Raw genomic sequence first — 20006 nt, forward strand, 5'->3', positions numbered from 1 at the left:
GCCTCTGGTGATGATGCTCGAAAGCAATGCACAGGAGTGGTGCACACTATGTAATATGCACGCTGCCTACAGACCTGCATGCGCTCCACAAATGCACAGCACTTGCAAGGTGTTTCATTAATCTGTAGTGGAAATAAAGCACACGTTTCTATAGATAGCAAGTTCTAAGTGCTCCTGATCTATGTCAGTTTTGATTCTACTCCATTGCTCCTTGTTCTCCCTTGTTTAATGCCACCTGAAGTGAATGACGCCTTCCAAACCTGTTTTACATTTTTGGTACTTGCTTGTGTCCAGACAAGAGCAAGCTGTTGTTTTAAAACTAAATGAATATTCTGATTCCAAATGAATTCATGTCTTTTTCTTGTTTGATGACAGTTTTGTTTTCTCTAGAGTATATATTTTTAAGGGTTTTCTTTTTTCTTCTTGACTTCTGTGGGTTTGTCAGCAGTCTGAAAAAGTCTACAGGACAAAAAAAGCACAAATACACCGTAATTTCATTTAAATCATGACCTGAAAAAGCCACATGCAGAGAAATAAACAGTAATAATCCTTACAGAACTAATCTCCGTTTCTCTCTTCTGTGTAAGGGGAATTGCAGACATGATACACATCTTTGAAGTAGCAATCCCAATGATAGTTCTACGAAACATGGAAACTGGACAGTTCTCCCAAACACTTGCTGGTAGCTAGGATGAGGTAGTATGTATTTTCCTGTTGTTGGGTAAAGTCACCCACCCAGCCTTTACATAAGGGCTGCATGTGAGCACTGACATGAATTATCTTACGGTGAACATGACAGAGCCCATCACCTTCACTCAACTAAATGTTTCTGTTTCTCAATAACACAAACAAATTGGGACGTATGCAGCTGAAGGACACATTCCAGTTAGATTTAGGTACCTAAAACTTAAATGGGTTTTAAGCATCTCAGGGAGGCAGCACCGTCAGAGCAGTATTGGGAATTTTGCGAGTAGTACCTAATTTAATTTAATGTTTCCTCAGTTGTCTGCAGTTCTGCTGCTTGGCAGGCTCATAGCCACATAGATCTGCTTGGCATCCAAGCCAGGTAGGGATCTAGTCCAAGGTCTTTGGGGCAAATCTTCAACAACTTCTCAGAGCTCAGGTGGCAAGAACAACATCAATAAGTCCTGAAAAGGATGCAACAGATTTTATGTTCTTTCAAAGACAGGTTATAGCTACATCTTCCTTCATACCATCCCTCCTCCCCAAAAAGCCTAGAGAAAACCCTTACCCAGGATGTGGAAAATCCAGGTCCAGTTTGATTCCCTGCTTGAAACCAAAAATCCAGAACTATCTTCCTCACCCATTTCAGGAAAAGGCTTTAACCTCTCGTGTTTGGAGAGGAACCTCTCTGTTCCTCTTGCGGTGCAAAATAGAAATCAAGACTCAATAGCTACCATTTAATGTTTGTTAGTTGTTAGCTTTGGGGTGTTTTAGGGATGCACTTCTTCAAGAGTGTTTTGAGTGATTTTGCATTTCCCATTGAATAATTAATGGAGAGGAAAGCATTTCTGTAGGCCTTGGACCACAGACTGGAACTTGAGTTCTACTTATCCTCAGTGGGTGTCCCAGGACATGCAGCCATGCTTGTGTGGCTTTGGCCTGAGAGGCCGGGGGGGTGTTTTGTGGTTAGGGTACGAATTGTGAGCTATTCAGGCAGAGGAAAGAACTGCTGACATGCTCTATCCAGTAGGCTACTGTATAAAACGCTGGTGGTAGGATCTCTGACCAGAATGATCTGCAGCTAGTTGCTGAAAGACAGAGCTTCAGAAGGAGCTCTGGGGCTCTTGATCTCAAGGCTGATGGTGTGCTCTGCAGCACAAATTAAGGAGCTTCAGCTGTGTGGAGACTAGAGTTCAGATATGCAGCTGTTGTTGTTTATCTCAATGGGTTAGGATTCATGAAGCACTTTTCTTTAAACCATTTAACAGGAGAATGCGTCTGAGAGAAGGTCCAGCTCCATAGTATTTTTATTTGCAGACAATCCAAGCAGTAACTGTTGGTTGCCTGCAAGGCATATCCATCTACTCACTCTGTTGGTACTGCTACAGCCAACCCTGCAAGAGGCATCCATTTTCTTCACCCAGGCTTCTGTGAGTCCTCTCCAGGGTGGCCCTGGCACGGAGCACAGTAGGAATCTAGAACAGAATTGGCCAAAGGGATAAATAAATGCGACATAGTCCAAGACTGAGGAAAAGATTTTCATGGATTCATTATTTTTAGCTACAGTTGTACTTTCAGCCACAGCTTCTCTGTGTCAATCAAGGATCTTAATGATGAGCAATGATCTTTTCTTCAGTGTTTTGGCACGTGCTCTGCAGAGCCCCTGAGGCAAAAAGTAGTGAGTTGAACAACTGTTCAGGAAAGAAAATAACTTGCCTCAAGAGATACTAATTTTACAAAGGTAAAGCATTCTGGGTAGGGCAGACCAACCAGGTTCAAAAACTGTGTCCTTTGTAAGTGGTTTCCAGGCAGCTAAAATGCTCCTAGGATATCTCTCTACCTGTGGTCTTGATTTTAACTTCCTTGTCTATTTTCTTCCCCATTGATTTCTTCCTTCTCTCATTTTCTTCCTTTTCCCAATTACATTCCTGGCTGTCAGTACTGAAATGTTCCTTCTTTTTGTGTCCTCTGCCACCCCACCAGCCAAACAGTGGCCTGAATTCAGGGCCTATTGAGGCACACGTACCTACTCGCTACCCCGAGCCTGCCTTGAGCCCTAAGGCTCTGTACCTCCTTGGTCACAGGTCTGTGGCACTTCTGAGTGCCTGTTCCCTTCTCGTGCACACCTGTCATTCATCCTGCCGTTATCTTCACCCACCCTGGCACACACGTAGGGCATCTTCTGATGCCCACCTCACATTCCTGTATCCTTAGTGTGTCACCTCCCAACCTTGAGACCTGGCAGTACCTTGGGGTTCTTCTGGGAGAAAGAAGAAACCCCAAAAGAACTGCCCTCACCCCCCCCCCCCCCAAAAAAAAAGAAAAAGTTTCCTCCGTGAGAAAAAGTGGGAGGATTTGATGTCTGTTGGAGACCACAGTGTGAGCAGTTGTATGTGACTATCACCCGAGCACCAGGCTTCTGTATGATTCCAAAGGCAGGTTATCAGTTTTACTAGTTTTAAATTGGCTTCTGTGATTTGTTCTTACCAATGGCTTTGCTATATCTAGCATGGGAAAACCAAGACTAGCAAATGAAAGCTGAGCTGCAAAAGTGAACTTGCCTGATGAAGATAAAATTGAGTTTTACATAGTCACGCATTTTATAATCATGATGAATTGTGATTGTTTTCCAGGCAAGAAATGACAATATCTGTAAAACTGTTCCTGCAGCAAGGCAGTATTTTCTGTATAGCTCTGATGGAAAACATGATTCATGGATTATTACATTTTTTTCATTATAAGTTTTGGGTTTTCCATTATTTCTAACAATTCCTTTAGGACAACATTGGATTCTTGAGTTCATATGCTCTGGGATACCTGCATGTAGTTTACATGCAATTTATGGAAAGAAGATAAGTGTTTGAGAAGACTGGACTCTACAGCCACTGAAAACTGGAGGGAGAGAAATTTTTGCAGCTAGATCTCACAGTCTGGGTTAAGTCTTAATCACAACCATGCTGGTATAAATCCAGAGTAACTACGCAGGGTTTCTCAATAAGGGTCCTGACCACAATGCTGCTGAATTAAACACAGCTCGTGCCTAGTGTGTTCCAAGCCACCCATTGATGTTAATATCTTCTGGTGGATGTATACAAGTCCAGGCAAGTTCACAAGCAGGATACCAATTGTCTTTTATACTGCTGCTTTCTAGTGCTCTACTGGAGTTCTTGGTAACCAAAGAAGCATAATACAGAGAGCTTTAGTACTACTCTAGAAAATACAGACATAAGAGAAAAAACTAACTAATGAAAATATTACAGAAATGTGATTCTAAGGTTAACAAATGTCATTAGTCAGGTTGCCAGCTCTGTCTAGATAGTGCCATAGCGACACTTGAAGAAAAATGAATAGAGTATTGCTGAAGACAGTGTAGGAACTAGACAATATAACATTTCAAAGTTGTGTTTTCCCCTTTGTGTGCATATAGTCAAGGAAGAACATACCACATAGGAAAATTAGTGAGCCTAACACATTTAACATCGTGGCTATCCCTGGCATGCTTTCTGTAGTTAGTTTAAAATTGTGTTCCATGGACTTACAGTACTTTCTTTGATTTGTTGCCAATATTTACTTAAGCAAATCGAAGAGCTCATGTTATACTAGGGTAGAAAGAGTGATAAATTGCAAAAATGTAGTAAATGTTAAAACTAACATAATTTTTCAGAAGAAATCTGAAGAACTTATTCTCATGGCTGATAACTTTAACAGATTGAAGGGAAAACACGTGATACATAACAGTCAATAAGTAAGAACTGATAGATGAGTGATGCAGGTTCAAATGTCTACAGTAACTTGAAGAGGTTTTGGCAAAGCATTTCTACTGGGTTCACTGAATCACAGTTCATTAGTATTCTAAACAACAGCTTTGAATTGTAGAAAAAGTTTACGAGTTATTCTGTTCAAATGTGAGAACTGAGAGACTGAACTCTGCCTACAAAAAAGTAAGCCCCAATGTTGAGTTCAGGATAGAGTTTGGCCCACTGTAGTTCTTTTAGTCTATTTTCTTGTCTCTTGGAGAAAACTGTCTTAGAAACTATTTTCAGAGCCCCAAGGCATATAACAGAGATGGTATGGACCAAAACTAAAAGCCTGAACTGATACACTAATTTTACTGCAAGTCAAATCTAGGTTTAAATAAAAGCGTTGTACTTTCTGGGAATCTCTTTAAATGAAAAAAAAAATAGATTATTATATGAAGTTATGAAAATCAAAATAATTTCAACTAGATTTAGTTGGATGGATTCTGTCTCTGGAATTATACTTTTAGGAACATACTGTGTATTTCCGGTGGTTATACTGGAGTGCTGCCGGTTTATGCTTCTGGGCACTGCTGGAAATCTGAAGATTATTTAGTTTATATTAAAGCCAAGTGGGTATGGTACAAAAATATTTAGAAATGTTTGTTTCATGAAAAGAAGGATCTCAGTGAATTGTAGAACTATTGGAGTCTGGTATCCCATTGCCTTGTTACTTCTAGGTGGAATCTCAAGATACTTGACTGAAGCTATCAGTCCAGTTAGGTGGTATTCTCAGACCTTTTAATGGTTTCTGTTAACATGTGGTTACCTAATTATCTGTACTGAAAGCCCATTCACAGAAAATTGACCTCATCAGAGAAGCTTATAAGATTTTATAAGAAATGTGTGTTGTGAACAGAGGACAGTAGGAAGAGTGAGTATTATGAAATCTCTTTGATTTTGCTCCTCTACATAGGTGACCTTCCACTGATGTAAGGATCAGGTAATACTGTCACCAGGTGGGGTGGGTAAAACCAAATACAACCCTTGAATAGTAAATAATGTATAACAAATAGCAAAAGAAAGAACTGAAGTGAATCACTTGAGAACAATCTAAACAGCTGAAATATGTTCACTGACACAGTTATTGGAACAATTGTGAATAACAACCAGATGAATTAAAGTCAAAGTTTGTCCATAATAACTCACAAAGAGAACAAAAGGCTTAATCCACTAAATAAAACATTTGCTATGAAAAGCTTGCCCAGCTCTTGTTCGTATGTTGTAAAAGAAGGTTGGCTTAAGATATGTTTTATTGCCAAACTCAGATAAGGATACAAGGAAATGCTGCCTGTGGACTTCATTAAAGGAGCTGTGGACTTTGATATCTAAGAGTGGTCAATAGGTGAAATGAAGGTATTTTTACGTTTTTTATGACTAGTGTAACAAGAAGAGGATATAACCAGCCGAACTCGGGGGAGGAGGCAAGCAAAGGAAAGTCAACATAAAATTAGACTGCAAAAAAGATAAACCATCTTTTGGCGAGCTTATTTTGACTTTTTAAACTGGAAGGGAGAGCTGCTGTGGACAGTCCCTCCCTTCCACCATTATGCAATGACTTCCACCCCATTTTACATTGCTAGCCCTCTGTGTCAGCGAATGCATATCCATAAATATAAGCTGGCCCTGGCACTTCAGGAGACATCGCCTGATTCAGGCCTGTGAGATTCCTCAGAGCAACCCCCTGCTTCTGCAGAGTGCTGGTCTGTTCCCCCTGCTGTAGGCAAATGCATGTGGCTTTAGCTGTGATAACTTCCTCAAGGTTATGTTGACCTTAGCTTATGAATCAAGTGGATAATATCCTGGTGGGGAGGGAGGACTTTGTGAGGGTGGATAATTAAAATCCTCTCTCAGGTTCCTTGGGAGACCACAAAGAAGAATGCTCTCACACACACACAAAAGCAAGAATGTGCATTTGGAAGGAGTATTCATCACCAGCGTGTTACTTTCTGATGGGTACAGGAAGACTCGCAGGATGTTAGAGTCACGTTAGCTTTGCATGCAAGTCCACATCAATGAATTACAAGGCATCCTCTGCTGAGCAGGACTTTATGCTTTGCAGTTCTTTCACACGCAGCAGTCCTGTGGGTTGCAGGACATAACCGGGGAGGGATCATAGGCTCATCCTGAAAATTGCAGTCCTTTGAAATTGGAGCTTTATTGATTTGTAGTCATTTAAATTTCATACATCTTTCCCAATCTGTTGACACATCTGTGGAGCAGTCCCTGAACAGTGCTAAGGGTCCCAGGTGCTTAGGCAGGTTACTAATAGTACCTCGTGAAAGGCAGTCGCTCACTAGTAACAGCTGGCAGAAATCACCATGAACATAGAGATCCCATCCCGTTTTCTGGGGTGAGAATCCTCAGAAGGAGAAGGGACTCCATGGAACAGGGATCTCTGAGGATTTCTTTTATGATTTTGTCCCCAGTTTTCTTCTACTTTCTTGGTCATTCAGGAGTTTCTGAGTTCCCTCCAGTGATGGATGGGGAGTTTAACAACACACAGGGCTTCATTCACAGTGGGATACATGAAGGACTAGTGTTAGTGTGGGAAATCTTTTTGCTCTAATGGAGTTTTTTTTCTTTTTCCCTTGATTTTGTGGGTAACTTGAGCATTGGTTTCTTCAGTTCCCCCCATAGTCTCCAAGTGACCCACGGTTATATTATGGTATCTTTGCATCTTCCAGGCTGCTCCCATTAGAGGCTGACAAGGACACGGGTGAGCATGGATTAAAGGAATGATGTGTCCCAGATTGCGTCTTCTCCTCTACCCTGCATCCAAGGCACCGATGAGAACTGACTTCATGGTTCTGAGGACCAAACAAGTCCGGGGAAGAAACAGGTTGGTAAACTGAAAAAGAAAAAACCCACAACCTGAAACAGTCCTCCCAAAATTCCAGAGCAAAGCACAAATTCAAAAGCACTGCAACTGTTCTGTGACCATTCACAGGTGGGAGTTGAGGAATTAAGGAAACCTTAGAAAACTGAGGTCATGTCTGCTCTGCCTAGACATTAAAGATCCCGTGGTGCTTTACATACTGGGGAAAGATTTACCCCCGTGTCCTGATGAAAATGTAACCTTCTTCTGGGAGCAAAAGAGAATACCATACTTTGATTAGGGGCTCTTCTTCATCCTGGAAGTGTCTGCGTTTCACCTATGCAGCGTGTGCCACTTGAGTCTTTGTGTAAATATACACGTAAGTGCACAAAGAAAGACCTGGGTATTGCAAGGGGCTTTGAACACAAATGGAAGATTCCTGTGCTTGTACAAAATGTCAGCAGGCTTATGGCCATGTCTTGTGAAGTATTTTCGGACTTTTTTTTAGATATTCCTCATTATTTGTAATTAATATAAAGGAATGGCCAGCACTGCAAGCAACAAGACGTAACCTCTGTTGAGCTTGGTTGGATGAATGTTCTCATATATGGGAAGTGTTACACATGTGAGCACTAGTTTTGACTTTATCAGAACTGTTTGCAGTATTAGAGACATTTACTGATATTCAAGTTGGGAAAATCATTTAGGTGAGGAAAAGAATTTGCAAGTAAAATCTGCAAGTTAAATCTGCAAGAATATTTGCAGAGCGTAGCTTTGATTTATCATCAGTGTTTGCCAAGTTCTGTGCTAATGGGTCAGAATTTGTCTCTCCTATTTCCTAATTTAAAAAAAATTCCAACACAATTTTATTTCATCTTTTTAAGCACTTTGACTGTAGGGATCAAAATAACTTCAACTTCTATACTAAGTTATACCAGAGAATAATTGTTGTTGCACTGTAGCATCGACTTGCTGTTTCAACAGAAAAATAAAAACCATCCACTTAATGTGTAATTAATAGTTTGGCATTTCCCTAAGGCTTACTGAGGACCCTTTCTGTTTCTGTTTTGTATTACTGAACTCCCTTGCTAAATATTTCCAGATCATATAGATTTAGATAAGACATGTTCCAGAACTTATAACATTTTTTATTTTGACTTTTACAGTATTTATTAGTGTAATGAAAATAATACTTTGACAAGTCCCCAAATAAATGGTAATATTCACCCCTGGATAGTTAAGTGAAATGTTCAGTGGCTGTAGGCCATGAGTTATTTAACCACGCTTGCATTGGAGACATAAAAAGTATGACAAAAATTTTGGTGCAGATCCCTTAAAAGCCCATGAACCTCTCCTTTGACCAAGGTCCTGGTCCTGTAGTTTGAGGAACTTAGGAGGACATTGGCAGACAAGAAATGCCGCTGAAATCCAGGGAGCTCTCCTGGGGCTACAAGGACACTGTAGGATCGGGACCTAACCATATAACATCCTTTTGAGTGTCTTTATGGCGTTCTCTGGGATCTCTCTTACCTGGTTTTTATGCATGGCAAAAAAGTGTACGAAGAGCAATATGGTGAAAAGAACTGTAACTCAGAAATGAGGTAGCTGGGAAAATATCAGAGATTCAGACATCAAAAAAACAATTATGATAAATTAATATGAATTCCTGCATTCCTAGAGATAAAGAATTTCACCCACGTTCACCAATAGGTATGAAATTATTAAGGCTACTTTTGTACTTATTACTATATGAATGTGTATTATTGCTGGAGAGCATAGGAAGGGCCATTTCTGTGCAACAGTTTGTGTGACTAAGGCCTGTAAAACCTTCAGTGCAACATTTGTCATCTTTGTTAAGCTTTTAGCACACGTTTGAGACTATTCAAAAATTAAGGAGCCTTTGGAATCTGGGCTGGATCATGGGATGCGTGTGGATACCGAAAGAAGGGCTTTGTAAAACTCTTTGGCCAAAATGACCACATTTTCTCCTTTACTGGGCAGTTCTCAACTTACAGCTCCCTGGTCATATCTACACATCATGATTTTTTTCCTGGTGGATGTGAGTCAAGTGGTCTTTACCTCTGCTCCTTTTTCTCGCTCACACAAGCTTACAAGTTAATTTTTAAAGAGAGCAACACCAGTTTAAAAGCAAGAGCTGTTGAGTTTCCACTTGGAAATGTTAAAAACCAACACGTTCACTTTCCTCAAAACAAACATTTCTTTTCCTAAATGAAAAGTTTCAACACAAAAAAGAATACCCCCATTCTTTATCCCAGCCAAAACAATTTTTCCAAAGGTGACTAAAAGTCATTTATAGGTTTATGTTCAGTTGTTTGATACATTTATTGTTTGTCTAAAAATTGTGTGAGTTGCAACAGGTTTGCTATTTGATGCCTTCACTTCAGCAAGGCTAAGGAATACAAGGATGTTTTCCTGGCAAAACCACTTGATTTATTTAAAGTAATTGTAACGCATTTTTCTCCTCTTGGTCCTTCCAGAGTAGACCACATTGAAAGTATGTTCAAATTTTAATTTACCTGAAACATACCTACTTGTTTGTTAACATACTCACAGGGTTGAGTGTGTTGCGTTGTATAAAATTGGGCTGTATGTGGTGATTTCTTTTATCACAAGTTTCATAATTGGAAGAAAATCCCTCCTGCTTATCTTTTTCCAGCATATACTTCCATGTATACACAATGGATCTGACTACCCAAACACACGGGGAAGTTTGAGATTCTTTTGATATTACTTCTGAACACGCAGTACTTCTTTCTTCAGTACATGGAAAAGAGATCAACTCCTTGTTTAGTAGTACTGCACAGACGTCTGACACCATCTGGGAATGATCGTAGAATCTATGAACTTGGAGATTGCATGTTTTTACTCGATGTGTTTCCTAGAAGAGTCTGAAACTTCACATGCTGGTCCGTATGCTACCTCAACCCATTGTGAATAAATTATTTTTATAACAGCTATACAGAATTCTGTCTCTTTGCAAAAACCATGCGCCTTGCAAACTAATTGGGTCTGAATGTAATGAATCTGAAAAGAAATTAGCTGGCTAATTTCTTAAGGAAAAGAATGGCAGGTATTGAATCCCTATTAAGCAGATAAGTGAAATTTCTTTCCAAACAGTCGAATCTATGTTATTCTCCAAAAGACTTATTGTGACTACCATTACCTCCATTTGAAATGGATGCGATAACTCCCATAACTTCAGTGGGAATACAATAAAATGAGCCCTAAGTACAGGTGAAAATCCTACTCTTTCAATGCTTGTAAGGTTACATGTTCAATTTACACTGGTCGCACCCACAAGGTTGGATCACATTCTTTTTAACTTCAAAAAAGGAGTAAAAAATTGTCAAAAAAATCAACGCAATTCTTTATCTTTGAGATAATTCTGAATTTTCTAGTAACTTTTCTAAATTTCTAGGTCATACAAGTCTTTGTGATCTCATGGCTGAAAATAGTCTTATCTGACATAGGGCCTGAAATAAGCTGCAGCTTCTGCCTCCCTAAGAGTTTTGGTATTTCAGAATAAGTAGCATTTGAGTGTGTGGGCAACTTGTCCCAGCTGGGCTGGTGACATCTGGGCTCTTCTTGCTTGGGTTTGTTTATCTGTGACAGCTTCTAGAAGTAGCATGCTTTTGGTGCAAGAAGGACTTCTAAATTCTTCTGAACTTGCCAGAGTTACGCTGAAAGAAGGTCTTGTTCAGCCACAAAGCTGTAGGTCTGGGAGGGATCACAAGGTGTCCTGCCCTTGATACCACAGCAGGATTCAGTGATAGGCACCTATGTCTGGTCTGCTCTTAAAAATCTGCGCTTTCTTCCCCGATAGCTTGCAGCTCTGGTCTATTGCTCACTCTGACCACCTCACAGACTGATAATTCTTTTCCTCTTTCCTTGTACCCAGCTGAAACCTTCTTTACTGCAAATTAGTTTTTCATCCTTCTCTCCATGGCCACAGAGCATAGTTCATCATCGCTGTCTCCAACTGCCTTTTTCATATTGGAAGACTGTTATTGTGTGCCCCTTCAGTCTTCTCTTTTCTAGACTAAACAAACCTAGTTCCTTCAGCTTTTCCCTCATAGGTCATGTTTTCTAAACCTCTTAACATTTTTTTTTTCCTGTGTAAAAGCAAAGACAGTTGTGCTGGGAAAATTATTTCCCCAGCATTTGGCCATCGGGGGTCCCTGCTGTGAGATGGTTTCTCTCTTCCCAGAGAGAGAGCATTATCCACCTTTGAGTTAATGCTATCCTGAAGGCCTCATGTTATCAGTTGTCAAGCTCTGTGACCACTGCGTGGTGTGGAAAATGAGATCAGAAGGGTGAGGAAGCATTAGGGGTAGGGGTAATATGTGCTAAATTGTATAGATTTAGCATACAGATGACTGATTGATTGAGAAGTCTATAGATATCATGGTTTCCAAGAAGCCCATCTCTAGAAATGCCTCCTTAAAGAGGGAAGTTAGATGATACCCTTCTTGGGAGACCCTGGAGGGTGGATGCAATGGAGTCATGGGGTGTCAGATCTGATGATCTGGACTGAGAATTGACGTTTGCATTGCTGGGGGGAAAGCTTTGTCTGCGGTGGATTAAAAATAAATTGCATTTACTCTCCCTGACTTTTTCTCCTTCTAACCACATGCCAGTGGTATTTCTGGAGGAAGAACTGTTGAGGCTTGACCCAAGATTTGAGAATTAACTTGACTCAGCTCTAGCTTGACATGCAGGAATTGTTCTGTGTTCTACTATTTTTTTGTACCTGAAGCTTGAATCTCTCTTTCCTCCATTTCTCATTTTAATGAAATACACCAAGAAAAATGCAAGGATGATGAAAAGCCTCCTGAAGCCCAGGATTTATTTTGTTACAAAGCAAGGGATCCCTAGCCCCATGGCTAGTCAAAATAATGTGGGAGGTTATATTAGCAATTTCACATTTCCTTTCCACTGTGGTGGAAGACTGAAAAGTATCTCCAAATCCCCCCAAGCCGTTACTGTGCTTATTCAGCATCATCATCACTTATCACCCCTAAATTGATACATAACATTTTCCATCCTTTCTGAGTCTGGCATCGCCGAGTGGCTGCAGCCTATGGATTCTGGCCAGCAGCATTTCTGTGACAATCTCACAGCACTACTGTAACAAGGAATGTTTGCCACAGTCTTAAAAGCTGATGGGAATACAAATCCTTATAGATTCATCCTACAAATCTAGGTTTACCTCTTAATTAGCCCAATTAATTTCTGCTGAGCTTAGGCCCTGTTTACACTGGCCATGACAAAGGACTTCACCTCTGCCAGAGGACGGAGTTAAGCCTACTTCCAGCTGAGATAGCTTATGAAATGTTTTCTCAAACCTGTGCGGATAGCACCAAACGGTGTCAGGGCCACACTTACAAACTGCGTTCTCCTTCAGGGACTGGAGAGCCGGCTCAGAAAAGGCTGAAAGAGCCACTTGTGTCATAGTTTGCACTGCCAGAGCCGAAGACAAACACTAGCTAGCAGGGTGCAGCTACAAGCCAGCCAAAGCCTGCTGGAAGCCGCGTTAGCTGGGATAAGTAAAGCATGGACGCTGCCTCTGCCCTGCCCGCGGGCCCCAGGGGGAGGATTTGCTGAGGGGAGAGGCCTGTGGGGCTGGCCAGAGGTGAGCCTAGCTCACCATTTCTTCGAAAGACAGCCTAGCAAGGAACAGCATTTGACCTTGAGGGGACGATCGCATTTCATTGGCTTCCATATTTCTAGTGCAGAAGGAAATTTACTCTGGAATCCCTCAAGGCACTAGAGATATGCCAGATATCCACCAAAGCGATGGCCTTATGAATCCCTCTTCAGTCCGGCACCTCCTGGCTACATCCACAAACCGACAGCCGCGATCTCCAGATTGATCCCAAATAGGCTTTCTGGAGCAGGTTGTTCCTTCAAAGTAACTTCTCTCTTGTATTTTCTATGTTTGAGTGACAGACACAACGTAGTTGTACCCATGTAACGTTGTGGGTAACAGGGCGCCCTAAAATCTGCAGAGATCTTTCTAACCTGCTACTACCTGATTATTTTTACCAATTTCCTGGTCATTCATAGGGCTTTTATTTTCCCATTTTATATTTTTGCAGAGTGGAGATGCAAATCATCAGGCTTCAGTCTAACACAGCTAATTAAGTAATGCTGTCCATGCCCACATGTAAGAATGGCCAAATCAAGAGCTGGTAGCAGTTTGGCTACAAGCTGAAACACAACATCCGTCATTTCATTACGTTACAGTGCAACTTGTTAAAAAAATACTTTTTCTTTTTTTCCCCCCCTCAACTTGTAGGATTAGAACTTGCTTGGTGTCTTGTTTGGCAGCAGGAAGGATGGCTTTTCGGACGGATGTTTGAAATAAAAAGCAGTTGCCGATGATAGCAAGGCACTTCAGCCTTCTGCCATGAAGAATAGCTTCCAGAATCGAGAAAAATGTGAAGTCTGTGTTCTGTGTTCTTTACCGACCACTGGTGCAGGATGCTATGGTCTATCAGTTGTTAGCACAGACCTTCAACAAATCACATAACTCTTTCAACCTTTCTACTTTAACTGTGCAAATGAAAAAGTAACTGTAAATCTTGTTGACAATTACTTCTATATCTATTGGCAGGCAGTCAACTTTGGCCCTAACAACATGGGAACAATATGTGCAGCACAGCCAATGCCCATTAATTGTCTCTTTAGTTTCTCCTGCAACCTGTAGAGCATATTTCTCCCAGGTGATCTGCTTCTCTAAACATTAGTACAAGCTTGTCTGGCACAGAATGCCAGTAATTTATGAGTTAGATTCTGGTTTTCAGTAATATTTACAGTGTGCTCTGATGTAGACCACAGTAGATACTTTAAAGATGAAAATGTGGGAAATTTGCTTTCTTGGTTACCTTCAAGAAGCAATTAAAAATTATACTGATTTTTAATGGGCTGTTTCATCAGCTGACACAGACCCAGAGACTGCTTTCGTCCTCAGCCCACATCTGTTTGCTCACTAGTGAATGACACACGCATACAGTAACTGCAAGCACTTTCCAGATATTTCCCTCTCTGTGGCACGGGACTGCTGTCAGGATTGCCTTGTCATCTTGACTCCCAGATGTACCGCTGTCCTGTTTAATCACTGTCATTTTAGTCTCCTTCACTTCTCCAAGACCTCCTCCACGTTTTGGGGAAGGGCCCTGTGACAACAGGCAATAATAACTGCTTGGCTGGGATGGATACTTTTCTAGCGGGAACGGTTGACCTTTCACTTTCTGCTTCTGAACTATTCTCTCAGTGCTGAATGCTTTATAACACTTACTTAATGAGCAATCTCTTCCCAGCTCTCCCAAGAACTTAATAGCAGAAGCTGTAGCAAGATCTCCTATCATCATCCCTTTTTGTTCCAAAGGCATTGCTGAACATACCCCAGTTCTTTATGTAGTGTTGTTACAGCCAAATCCAAGTTATACACAAAAGCAAAAGTAGGGGAATAAATACTGCATGAGTTCTACCTCTTTAACACGTTTCATTCAATTTTATTTTACAGTTTAGACACTGGAAGCCCACTGAGGCTTGGAATACGCTAGGCTATCCCAGTCCTATTAAATGAAGGTTCGAGCTATTGTTTAGACATGAAGTGCAGTTGAATTAAGTTTGAATTACAATTTTAAGGATCACTTGTGATCTCAGGCTCTTGGGCCTGGGATTTAGAATCAGGCTGGACTGTTGTCTTTCAGCAGAATCAGAAATAAATCTCTCTTTATTGTGGAGGAAACAAACCACATTTGGGAAACATGCCGTGTATCATTTCCCTCACTAAATGACCTCCTCTGCATTGGTGAAGCCTTACTTAGCCCTCTAGCTGCTTTCTGCTACTTTGTTAGCAGGCAAGTCATTTGCAGTGGGATCTGCTCACTGATTTTCTGAAAGGAAGGCACAGTAATCTTCCTGCTGATTGTCACAGACTCAAGCTAGAGAAAAAAGTTTAAGGAAAAACTGATGGCCAACCTTTACCTAGTGCTACCTTTGTTGTGGTGTGGCAGTGCCTAGTGAGAACAGTAAAAGAAAAGCATTTACGCTGAAGAACTGTCTCTGGACAAATTTCAGGACTCTGTTTTTTCTTTTTTTTTGGTGGTGCTTTCCTCTTAAGTTTTGCAGAAGCACTAGTGTCACCTATGCCTACACCTGCAGAAAGATCTTCCCTGCAGTGGTGTTTCCACTCATTTGTAAGCCTGTAGCTATCCCTGACTGTTCAATAAGTAGTCTCACTCCCCTGAGGAGAGAAAAAGAGCATTCAACCATACCTTGAATGCCACAGGTAGCTTGGGCTCACCCTCTGCATCCTCTCCTCTGGTAGCCACCAGAGCACCCTGCTCCTCCCTGCTCCCAGGCTCTCTGATCTGATGTGGTCCCACCGTGCCAGGTCCAGCAGAGCTTCCCCAGGTGTCCTCCTCACCCTGCAGGTGATGTTGGACAACCTGCATAGCTCCTGCTGGGACATGGCCAGACACCCTGTCCTGGAGGAAGCTTGCATGCCCTGTCAAGCAAAGGCAGGGAGAAATTTGCCCATGGTCACAAGAAAATACTTTGGTATCAAATTGTCTTGCTCAAAGTGGCACCTAAAAAAATGTGGCCTGCGCAAAGGTGCCAAATTTTCACAGCCCCACGTACTCTTTTGAGGATTTTTTTCATTTTGAGGGTCAAAAATGAAACATGGGAGGTCTGCATGGTCATCTGAACGGCTGTTTTCTCCAGATATTCACATACCTATTAATGAGTTTATTCCTGGTGGAGGTGGTAGGGATTAACCCCTTCCCATCTCCAAAAGAGGGAAATATATCGTAAAATCAAACCTTCAGTGCTGATATTGGCTTTGATGAAGGCCAGAGCCAACAAAAACAGTTATTGCAGCCTTCAGATGAAATAACTGATATGCAGTAGCTTTCCCAGATGTACAGGCATGAGGAGGATGGCTGGATTCATATATTTTCTCACACGTATCTGCTAAGGGAGAAGCCCCACGTCCCACTGTAAATACCCAGTAATGTTATGTAAAGCTATGGCTTTCCTTGGAGAATTTTTGCTTCATAAATTTTTGGCAGCTAAGGATGGATGTAATCTTGCTCCTATGTGTTAAGTAGAAACAGGGCCTGTTGCTGTCAGACCACTAGACTGAAGCCTTGAGCAATAAGGCATATCTTATTAATGGCCGCAAAAATACACTTGCCATTTATTATCTTCTGAGACGAAGAATTTAAAACGTGCCTGAGTATCACCTTTGAATAAAGCACTACCTCCTGCATATATAGTGTAACATAAGCCAGGTTTATTGCTTCACCAGAGTACAGGAGGGTGGTTACTGCAGCCGCGGCCCGTGAGGTTGCATACCACAGACTTGTTTCTGCCTAAGGTAGCTCATTTAAGTGATGCTGCGTGATGCATTTTCCCAGTGATATGAAACGTAAGAAAGGTGTATTCTCCTGTGTTTTTGCTGACCTGGCTGGGGTTTGTAACAGGGGACACTTATTTGCCACTAGATGCAAAAGCAGCGAAGGACCTAGTACTGGAAGTATATTTAGTCTTTTATAGCATTGGACATTTCCTCATCTAATCCTCTGGGCACAAATTTTGCTTATCTTTTGTTAAATTACTTTCCTAAACAAATATAAACACTTCACGTGACCTTGAACTGATTTTAGACAACATTTTATGTGGGCTAAAGATCAATAATGAATCAATGTGTCTTTGGCAAGCAGTAAGGGAACTTGGATGAATAATTCATTCTTTGCGTCTGCCTTCAGATATCTGTAGTTTGAGAGATGACGATATGCTCAAAATGTGTAAGGACCCTTGCGTATATACGAATAATCCTCACTGCCTAGGCTGGGATTTACACCTGTTTTTCTGAAGACTCTGCTGGATGTCTTGATAGACTTTCCAAGTGGCAGGTCCAAGTCTGGGAGCTTTTCAGATGTGAAAACCCATCATGATCTAGATCTGCAGTTGGAATCCACAAAGTTGGTAAATATTGTTCCTAGGCTGTTTCCAGGTATAGGATCTTCAGATACCTGGATGAACTACCTACATGTGAGCAGCAAGATTTTGTCCAGAAGTTTGAACTTCATTGGTCATCCAGAGAGATATTTATCAAGTGTACTCTGTGCTGACTGCACAAGACTTATGAGGAGCAACTGAGGGGAACTGGGGTTGTGTAGTCTGGAGATGAGGAGTCTCAGGGGAGACCTTATTGCTCTCTACAACTACCTGAGAGGAGGTTGCAGCGAGGAGGGTGCCGGTCTCTTTTATCGGGTGACAAGTGATAGTATGAGACAGAATGGCCTCAAGTTGCCCCAGGGGAGGATTAGATTGGATACTGGGAAGTATTTTTTCAAGGAGAGGATGGCCAAGCATTGGAATGGGCTGCCCAGGGATGTGGTGGAGTCCCCATCCCTGGGGTATTTAAGAGATGTTTGGATGTGTGGACATGGCACTAGTGGCCATGGTTTAGTGATGGGACTCAGTAGGTCAGGTTGATGGTTGGACTTGATGATCTTGAGGGTTTTTTCCAACCTAGATGATTCTATGATTCTGTGACCCTGTGGTGTTTGTGCTCAGCCAGGTGGATGCTGCAGGAACACGAAGCAAGGCAGTTTGTTTGGCAGAGCAGAGCGGGGGAGGAGTGTGTCAAGATGTAGACAGATCTTCTAACAGGGATTTTTGCCACAGGTAAAAAATACTACTTAGAGATGACAAAGAGCACACGTGCACTTTGCAGGTTAAAAAAGTGTGTCTGTAATATCATCACTCTAGGGTGCTTATAAACATCCTGCAGAGCCCAGCTGAAATTTATGGTATATGCAACACAGTACTAAGGCATCATTGAACCACCAATGTTTTAAAAATCTGGCATCCCCTTTACTTGCAAGGCTGAACTGTTTTAAATTTATTTACACCCCACCATTTCCTTAGGGAACTGTTTTCCATAAACTAATGAGGCACTGGTGCAAGAGCTTCAGTGTTATTCCTGGCAGAGACCATTTCGACTCAGAGGCATACTTCACCTTTTTTTTTTTTTTTTTCTTCAGTAGCCCAGTGCAAATAATAAATAGGAGGAAATACATCATGTTTTTTAATATGGGGGCCAAGTTACAGGACCGCAAAAGGTTAAACAAAGCAATTACAAGTTGAAATCTATGCTATCTCACTTGTTCCCACAATTTTTCATGTCTTAACTTTTCATGTATTTCAGAATTGCATGTCCGCTTTGTTGGTCGAACCACCAGCAACCAAAGGGGAAGTAATAAGATCGTTATTCCGTTTTGTGTCCAGAAGGCTGAGTGTGCCATACAGTGGATCTTTCACTTCACATTTGAGATACTAAAAGTCTGTGTGCTTCTGAAACATGCAGGGCTTTCTAAGCAAGGGATTAATTAAATTCTCATTTAGCTCCATCTTCTTAAGGATCATTAGATGTAATATGTTATCTTGCTTAAATAATAGGTGTACTTTTACTACCATGATCATTGCCACTTAAATCAGTGACAGTTGATTGTGATGGGAAACTTAAGCATGTATGTTGGTTTAAGGTCAACTTTTAGAAGCAGAAAATCCAAGGCCTTCACTGTTGAGTGAAGGTTATGTGAAGGGACTGTAATGTGTACACCCCAGTACAAAATCGCATCCAATTTTTAAACTAGTGGACAGCGGTATATGTAAAAATATGCAGTATAGAAATCAAAACCTTGTCTTACATAACTGTTTCAATATGCACATCAGCTATTCACATCTTTTCACTAAGGCCCATAAACATGTAAAACTGATTTAGCAACGAGGGGAAGATGGTTATTTTGAGAGTGATTACAATTGATTGTTAGAATATTAAGCGTACTTTGCATTATCATATTTATCTGAAAATGTCAAAACGTGTGTCTGTGATTAATTTCAAGGCCTAAATCTCTTCCCAATTACATGTGAAAATGTGCACATACAGGCATTTCTCTGCCTGTGTGTGTTGGAGGCTGGGCACGTTTTCCTCCGTGGGCATCTAAAGCTAGCTGCCTACTTAAGGGTCTACATTTTCTCTGTGGTCACTGGGGAGAGAGAGTGAAGGCAACTAGCAGCTCTGAAGATGGGCTTCTGCTCCCAGTCTGCATACAAGGAGGATGGAGTGTCATTGTGAAAATGATGGTAACTGGGAATGATGTAATTTTCCCAAAGCCAAAGAACAGATGTGTGAAAGCTCAGACCAGAACCTGAGTGCCCTGGTTTGCCAGTCATGTACTTTAAGTAAAAGACCAACCTTCTCCCTGAAGAGAAGCAGAGGTCATTATTAAACACAGGAGAGGTGGTTTACGAAAATAATGGTGAACTATAAAGTAGGATTATTTTTTCCCCCATCCATACCATTGTTTAGGCACTGAGGGGAATATAATCCTTTACTTGTGAATGTATAATTACTATAATTCCTGCCCTTGTGAATGTAGAGCAACCAAACCTGGCAAACGTGAAGGGTTCAAGCACAGGAAGTCCTTGTATGTTTTTTAAGCGGAGATGGATGAGAGAGAGAAATCCACATGATAGCAAAGCTTCAGTTGATCCAGTTTCTACAGAAATGCTTCTTTCTCTGCCGTTTCTGTCCCTCATGGCATCAGTAAGTTGGCTCTTACGTGAGTGTATGCTGATACTTTCCTGCTAATAGCTGCCTG

General features: G+C 41.3%; 1 long non-coding RNA gene across 1 annotated transcript; it reads left to right on the plus strand.

The window, feature by feature from the left end:
- Nucleotides 1-6844: 6844 nt before the first annotated feature.
- Nucleotides 6845-9970, plus strand: LOC308191089. The gene is made up of 3 exons (XR_013947691.1): nucleotides 6845-7022; nucleotides 7169-7323; nucleotides 7432-9970. It is a non-coding gene; the product is annotated as an uncharacterized lncRNA (long non-coding RNA).
- Nucleotides 9971-20006: the final 10036 nt, after the last annotated feature.

The sequence above is a fragment of the Anser brachyrhynchus genome, assembly GCF_964034855.1.
Source record: "Anser brachyrhynchus genome assembly, chromosome: 2".
Taxonomy (NCBI): Eukaryota; Metazoa; Chordata; class Aves; order Anseriformes; family Anatidae; genus Anser; species Anser brachyrhynchus.